We start from the raw sequence: 7,464 nt of genomic DNA on the forward strand, positions 1-7,464 counted from the left end.
ATGAAATACGAATCTGAGCAAGGTGGATTTTCTTCATCAACAATTAAATAGGGAGATTTTGGAGCATAATTTTGATCAATAAAGAGCAGATTTTGAACATATTTTATAGATTATCATTAGAATTTATTACCAAATCTGATTTTAATATATTTTTTGATCATATTTTATTGGATCTAGGGTCATTTTTATCAATTTTCAGCCATAAATTAAGATTTTGAAAGAGTTTTAAGTGAGAATTTTTGTCATCATTTGTTTTGTTTTTTTTAATTCTAAATTGGCTAATTCGTGGTTTTAATAGAAATTTATCTACAAATTTGATAGACATTTGGAAAGCAAAGTTTGATTTTTCACAATCAAGGTTTTAGGATAAGAGTTTAAAGTTTAGCAATTTGTTAATGTTTAAGTAATATTCACTCTATAAGTGGATTTCTAACTTAATAGAATACTTTTAGCCAATAAAATATCAATATCATATTAAAATCCTAACTTAGACAAATCTTCCAAGAGGTAGATGGTAGCCTCGAAAGCTGGAGGTCTCTCAAGGCAGGCTCTCATCAAAGAAGATGTAAAGGGAATAATACCTGAATCAAAGATTACTTTGCAATGGGCGAATGTGGGGGACACTAACTTGGGAAAGATTGACATGAAGAAATTTCAAGGCCCCCTCTACACAAGCAAGCCAACTGGGATTTCAGAGAAGATGATCAAAAGTGGAATTGTCCAAGCGATTGGTTTTCCTCTTGCCATCCAATGCAATGAACTAATAGTTGAATATGCAAGACACTATGATACCAACACAAGACAAATAAAGATGTTTGATGGCAATGTGTTGGCATTCTTGTCAAAAATTGCTATTCGTGAGGCTTTCAACATACCTGAGCCTAAAGACATGATATACAAGAGTAAAGAAGCAACATTAGCAATCTATGAGGATGACCTTGATAAATGACTTAGAATCGTCAATAAGTATTGGTTTCCGAAAGCTAGGCCCACTCTCAGCAAATTGTTAGGCAGTCTTCACAGAACAAACTTCAAGGAGGAATTCAATGATTTGATTACCATACTCAACAGGATCATGGGAAGTCCACAGGCCCCCCCATTTGAGAAATGGATATTCTTCTTCATAGAAGCACTGACAACTAAAAGTGAGAAGATCGATTGGGATAAGATTACAAGCAATAATCTTGATCTACAATTGAGAAGACTTGAGCGCACCAAAATCTTTCATATAAGCTCCTACATCATCTACTCACTAGCCAAACCCAAAGAGTACACGAGATTGACGTATAGAGGCCCGATAGAAAATGGAAAGGGAGAAATAAGGGTATGTGAGAACTACTCACAACTGAATTTTCATAACAAGGCTCATTATCAAAGAGTAAATGATGCCTTCTCCATGCATATAACAAGAAAGTTGCAAGGCGGTATTCATCAAAGGTTATCCCTGCAAGCACAATAATTGATGAAGCAATATGGTGCTTGGTTAATTCAATTTCCCAAGTTCACTTATATACAAGTTCAAGGGTCCCCATTTCCACCATGCAAGCTTCCACATTATCCTACTAACAAGATAGTGTTGTTGGAGGTGTTGAGACAATTAGTTGCATATGACAAGATTCGTAGGGACAAACATAAGATGAGGATTTCCTTTCCCATTATGGTTGGGAAATCAATGGAGGTATGTCGATCTTTGCAGGTAGCTGAGAGAGAAGAAGAAGAGATGAAATTTTATCCCTTCACTGAATATCCTTTAAGGGATAATTTTTATCCATATGGCGACATAAGGAGGAATAGTGGTAACAAACACAAGCACATGCCACATCTAGAAGACTATTGGATGAATGCTAAAGATGATTTTGACATTAGGAAAATGATTTTCTCTAGATTGCCTATAGATAAAATCAAAGCATTTAGAGTGTTCACAATCCCAGATCAAGTACAAGATGATGGAAGGTACCTCAAGTGTACTTATGAGCAAGTAAAGGATAAATAAATAGAAATCAATTGGGTTGAGATGGAAGTCACTAATATGAATGAGTTGATGAGACCTATCTTAGCTTACACAAAAGGACAGGTAGATTATCAAAATAATAAATTGAAGGGGCAAAATGCATAACTCACCTTTGATATGATGGGAGTTCCAGATTCCTCTGATGAAGAAGCAAAAAGCGTAAGCATAAGCGAGAATACTACCCAGTCAACTCAACCTATGAGCTCTAAGAGAAAAGGAAGCCACAAGGAGGGATCAAAACAAAAGAAGCAAAGGACAAGTACAAGCCATCCTTCCACTAGCACTTCTTTTATCCATGAGGTCAATATGAATAAAGCAACCAACAATGAAGGGCAATCATCTAGGAAGGGAGGTAGTGATCAAGCTGCAAATGAATCACTAGAATCTACTATACATAACAATTAGGGAGATAGGACAGCTAAAGAGAAGCGACCCCAAGTACAAGATCCTCCAAGAACACCAGAAGCAATTGCAAATGATAAGGTAGCTGAAGATGAATATGTGGATATAGAATATCATGACGATGAGGCAAATTCTCCACCTCGAGAAGAACAACAAGTCAGGTAGTTACAGGTAGAGAAGGAAAGGTCCACTATTCCAACATGGCTACAAGAAAGATTAAACAAGGAAGTGGCAACAACTGAAAAAGAGATAATTGACAATGTAGATGACATCTTGAATAGAATGGGTTTGAAAAAGAGAAAAGAAGGCTACCAAGCTTTCAAAGATCACAAAAGACAGTGTTGGATCCCAAGTCATACAAATTTCTATCCCAACAGTCGAAAAGCCACAAGATCAAATCATTGTCGATGAGTATGATTTGGAGACAATTCAGTTAGGACCTATTTCTACAGTACAGGCAATGGAAGACTTGGATGACAAAGTGAAGACAATTCGTGAGCAATTACAAATTGAGCTACAACATAGCAGAAAGATGGAAAAAGAATTGAATGCCTTGAATAATTATGTGCAACAACTTAATAATGTCATAAGGCAAGTTGATCCTTCAAGCGTGCCTCAAGCATTACTTCCACCAAATTCAATGGATGATTTGGAGGAGATGAGAAATAATTCCCAAATGTTGAAAAAATGGATTGATAGTTCATCCACTAAGGTCAATGAACTTGTAGGGGAGTTGGCTCGTGTATTTGATACACTTTCAGCTATACTTGACAAGACTGTTGTTCTTATGGATTCTTATGATGTCTTTGTCTATACAAGGGATTTGACCATCCCAAGATTGCAAGTTTTAATGGATATTCCAAGACAAACCTTGTTGGATGCTAGAATAGTAAAGAATGGGCATAAATATGACTTCTATGGATGTTATTCTACACTCAAGATGAAAAGAAGTATGTTTGAAGGAATCAATAATGGATTTGATCGAGTAGCAAATATGATAGAAACAATAAATGAGAAGACTATAACAGCAGCTAAAACAATTCTTTGTGTAGAGATGAAAGTTGAAGTTGACATGGTCATTGACAAGATAGTGGAAAAGGTTTGAAGTGTCTTCTTTAGAGCTTCAAGATCACTTTAAAAAGGATAGTTGGAAGATATTCAATCACTTACGACACTTGTGAGCAAGATTAGTGACTTGGGACCTGAATGGGAAAATATTTTTGCTTCAGCTATTGAGGAGTTGGACTACATGGAAGATCAGATGAAGATCATGACCAGTGTTCCAGAAGATGCTTGCTCAATTGCATCATGACCAGATTCAATAAATTTGATTCTAAGGAAAGAGATAAAGGAAACAAGATTCTAGAAGAAAGTTTGTTGTGATTCCATTTGATGTCTATTTTCTCATTGGAGGAATTTTCCTCAAAGTTTGTGTCAAAAGATGTTCATTTTCTATTGGTTGATTTTGAAATTAGTTGGTTGGCTACAACTAAACCTAATTAGGGTTTTAATCCCAATCATTCATTTTAGGGAAATCTTGGCCATCTATTTTATTTTGGAGCTCTATATAAACTGCCATTTTTCATTTGTAAAAGAGAAAAGAGAGACTTGAACGATTGTTGCTATTTTGCTGCTAGGTTAATATAAAGACATTGAAGTGTGGTGATTTTATATTCTATCTTTGGAGCATTTGCATGGTTATTCATCTTCTCGATTCAAGCTTTAAATTTTGTTTAAGTATTTAAGTTGAATAATGTAATGTTGTCTATGGTTCATGGTGAAACTCATATATCCATACCACTAGCGATTTGTTGATTGTAAGTTTTCCTTGTGTGGTCAACTAAAATTCTCGAATGAGCTTAAGTTCAATTATTATTCAATCATTGATATGTATTAAAATGATGGTGTCTATGTTTGATAGTAATTTGAAAATCATTAACTTCCTTAGAATATTGGACTAGTCTTTGTGGAGTTGTTCTTGTATGTCAAAACAAAGACTAGTAGAGTTTCATCAAATACCATCCTTCTTCCTTGCATTCTTAATAATAGATTAATATTTCTCAACCTTTCAACTTTTTCATTTTCTTTATCAAACATCTAGAAGTAGTATCAAGTAAGAGAGTTGTGTTGCATATCATTCAAAAATAATTCCTTGAAATCAAGACATCCATCTCTTAAGAAGCATATACATAAGGCCCCTTGTATTACCAACAACAACATCAACCAATTGAGCTATCCACATGTCAAGACCTAACTAAAGAAACCTTGGAGTCGTCTTGATTGATCATTTAACCTAGCATCCAAGAGATTTTGATCAAGAGAAGATATAATACTTTTGGTATTTTATTTTGTGTTTGATTGTGCTAAAAAAAACATCAACACACATTAGTTGCATTCTTATAGCTACAGATAATGGATACCACAAACCTATTTGATACACCACATAGGACTCCATTCCAGCTAACATAATTTTGTGGTGAAGAAACTCTTTCCTTTTTAAAGGAATTGAAACCACTATGCATGACACGATCTCATTTGCTTAGACTCTTGGTTTTTAGGTTTCCAAAGAGCACATGGTTGAATCTATCAATAGTATCCCTGATTGTGAAAGTACTTTCAAATTTGGATTTTTTTTATGAAAAGGGATAGATAAGTTTACCCATAATGTTAAACGATAAAAGAAACGTTCAAAGACCTAGGAGTAGGTAAAGAGGAATTACAATCCACTATAAATTTATCCTTTTGGATCAAAAAAGGATGATGAAATGGGAAAACTTGGCTAGAATTAGGCTTCAGTTTGTTCCACATTGGATCAAAATATTCTCAACTCGCACAAAACAAACATGTGAGTTTCACACAAGATTATTCTCCCCTAATCAAAGAATGTAGGATAAATGCTTGAACCAACCATTAAATCGTAATCTTAATACACATATAGATTGTTATTTTCATCATGGGCACATTCACACTTGTTGCAAAAGACAAATGGTGTCTACACTATCTTCTTTTGATGAATTATATTTGTAAAGGAATAGGTTTTCCTACTCTCCAAACTTTAAGGTCCCTTCTTGGGATATACCGTTTTTGCCCTAAAAAAACAATTCCAACTTAAGATGAGAATTTCAATATATTTATATATATATTTTTCAAAATTAAAGACATTTCATTATAATATTCAACTTAAAATCTTAAGAATAATTTAAAAGATAGAACTTACGTTGATTTTCTATAGTAACTCTCTTTTGGACTCTTGTCGAAGATCAATAAATCATAGTATCATTAATATTAGGATCAATACATCATAGCATATTCGTTATATTAAACCATATTAGGAATTCATTAGAAATATTTACAAACCCTAATCTCGTGGAGGATCATCCTTGTATTGTGAGAGCATGGAAGGATTTTAGATCCATTCCATCCCTTAGTCCACCTTGGAGGATGGTCATCCTCCTCGATCAACCCCAGGAGAATTGCAATAGTAAAAAGGTACTAGTGGGCTTAGATGGCTGGATAGACATGTGTTTTTTTCACTCCAGTGCATTCCAAGTGTTGGATAAGCAATGCTAGATTTTCCTAATGGTGCATTATGTATGCTATGAAAGTGCATCTAGAGTGATTGATGGTTGATAAAGTCATATTTTATGTATAATAATGTATCATTGTAAATATTAATTGTTTATCATTAGGTCACAGATCAAATGGTTGATATTTTATGTGCTTTGTTTGTGTTATAAGGCAACCCTATATTATGAGGGCATTATAGTATGGACATGTATTATGATGCATTATGAGAGTTTGATAGCTATTGTGTTGTCTTATACTCTTGTGAGAATCTTGCTCTACAAGTATATTATAATTTGTTGTTTATTTTTAAATAATATATTGAGTGACTTTTGGATTGTGGGGTTTTTCTCCCAAAAGAGTTTTTTTCTCACGTAAAACACTATGTTGTGGTATGCATGCTATTTATGTTTATTTATGTTAAATTTGTGTAACTATTGTAAAGATCTATAAAAAAATTGTATAACCCTCCTCTCAAGATTAGTTTAGGAAGTTGTTTTACTACCATAACTTTCTTACAAGTGGTATCAGAGCCTGATCACTTTTGGTATCAATTGTAGGTTGTTGAGTTTTTTGAACTAATCTAGATTTGAGTGGGAGCTTGTGCAAAAGATACTTTGTGATTTTGTTGTGAGAATTTTCAGATGGTACATTCGTCAAGGAGAATAGAGGTGGATAAAATTTGTAGAAATAATTTTGAAATGTGAAGGCCAGAGATGGAGGATCTACTAATAGATCGAGATCTGTGGGATTATATTGATAATAAGGACTCCAAACCTATAAATCCTACTATGGCTGCTCGATATGATGTTATGGACTGTAAAGACAAGGGTCTAATCAAATTGTTCTTAACATACATTTTTCTAATTAATGTCCATGGAGAGACCTCTGCAAAGAATCTATAGAAGAAACTTAGTGAGATGTATCAAGCCAAATCTTTAGTGAAATTTGTTTTCTTAAGGAAGAAATTGTATTCCTTGAGAATGAAAGAGGGTGGACAAATAATAGGCCACCTTGAAGAATTCAATATGGTGGTGGCACAATTGGCATCTAATAGTGTTAAGATGGATGAGGAGGAGAAATGTTAGATCTTACTTTGTTCTTTGACTAATTCACACGATTCTCTTACTATGGCTATTGGCAATACTTCTATTATTTTGAAGTCCAAAGATGTGGTCAGTTCCTTTCTTGGTGAAGAGATGTCGAGGAAGGTATTCATAAATTTGAAGGAATCCCTAACTGTTCATGGAAAATCTAAGGATAAAGGAAATAATAATGATAAGCGCACAGTAAATCCAAGTCCAAGGGGAGATCCAATATCCTAGAAAGTCCAAAGTCATTTTCCATAATTGTGGTAAATCTAGACACTTCTATAAGGACTATAAAGAAGAAAAGAAGAAGAAAAAGAAGAAGCTTAATTTTGATTATGATGTTGGGAAGGAAGATGGTGATGCATTCATTGCATCTTTGGCTACTCACGTAGGAAA

The sequence above is a fragment of the Cryptomeria japonica genome, chromosome 9 (assembly GCF_030272615.1).
Source record: "Cryptomeria japonica chromosome 9, Sugi_1.0, whole genome shotgun sequence".
In the NCBI taxonomy this organism is placed as follows: Eukaryota; Viridiplantae; Streptophyta; class Pinopsida; order Cupressales; family Cupressaceae; genus Cryptomeria; species Cryptomeria japonica.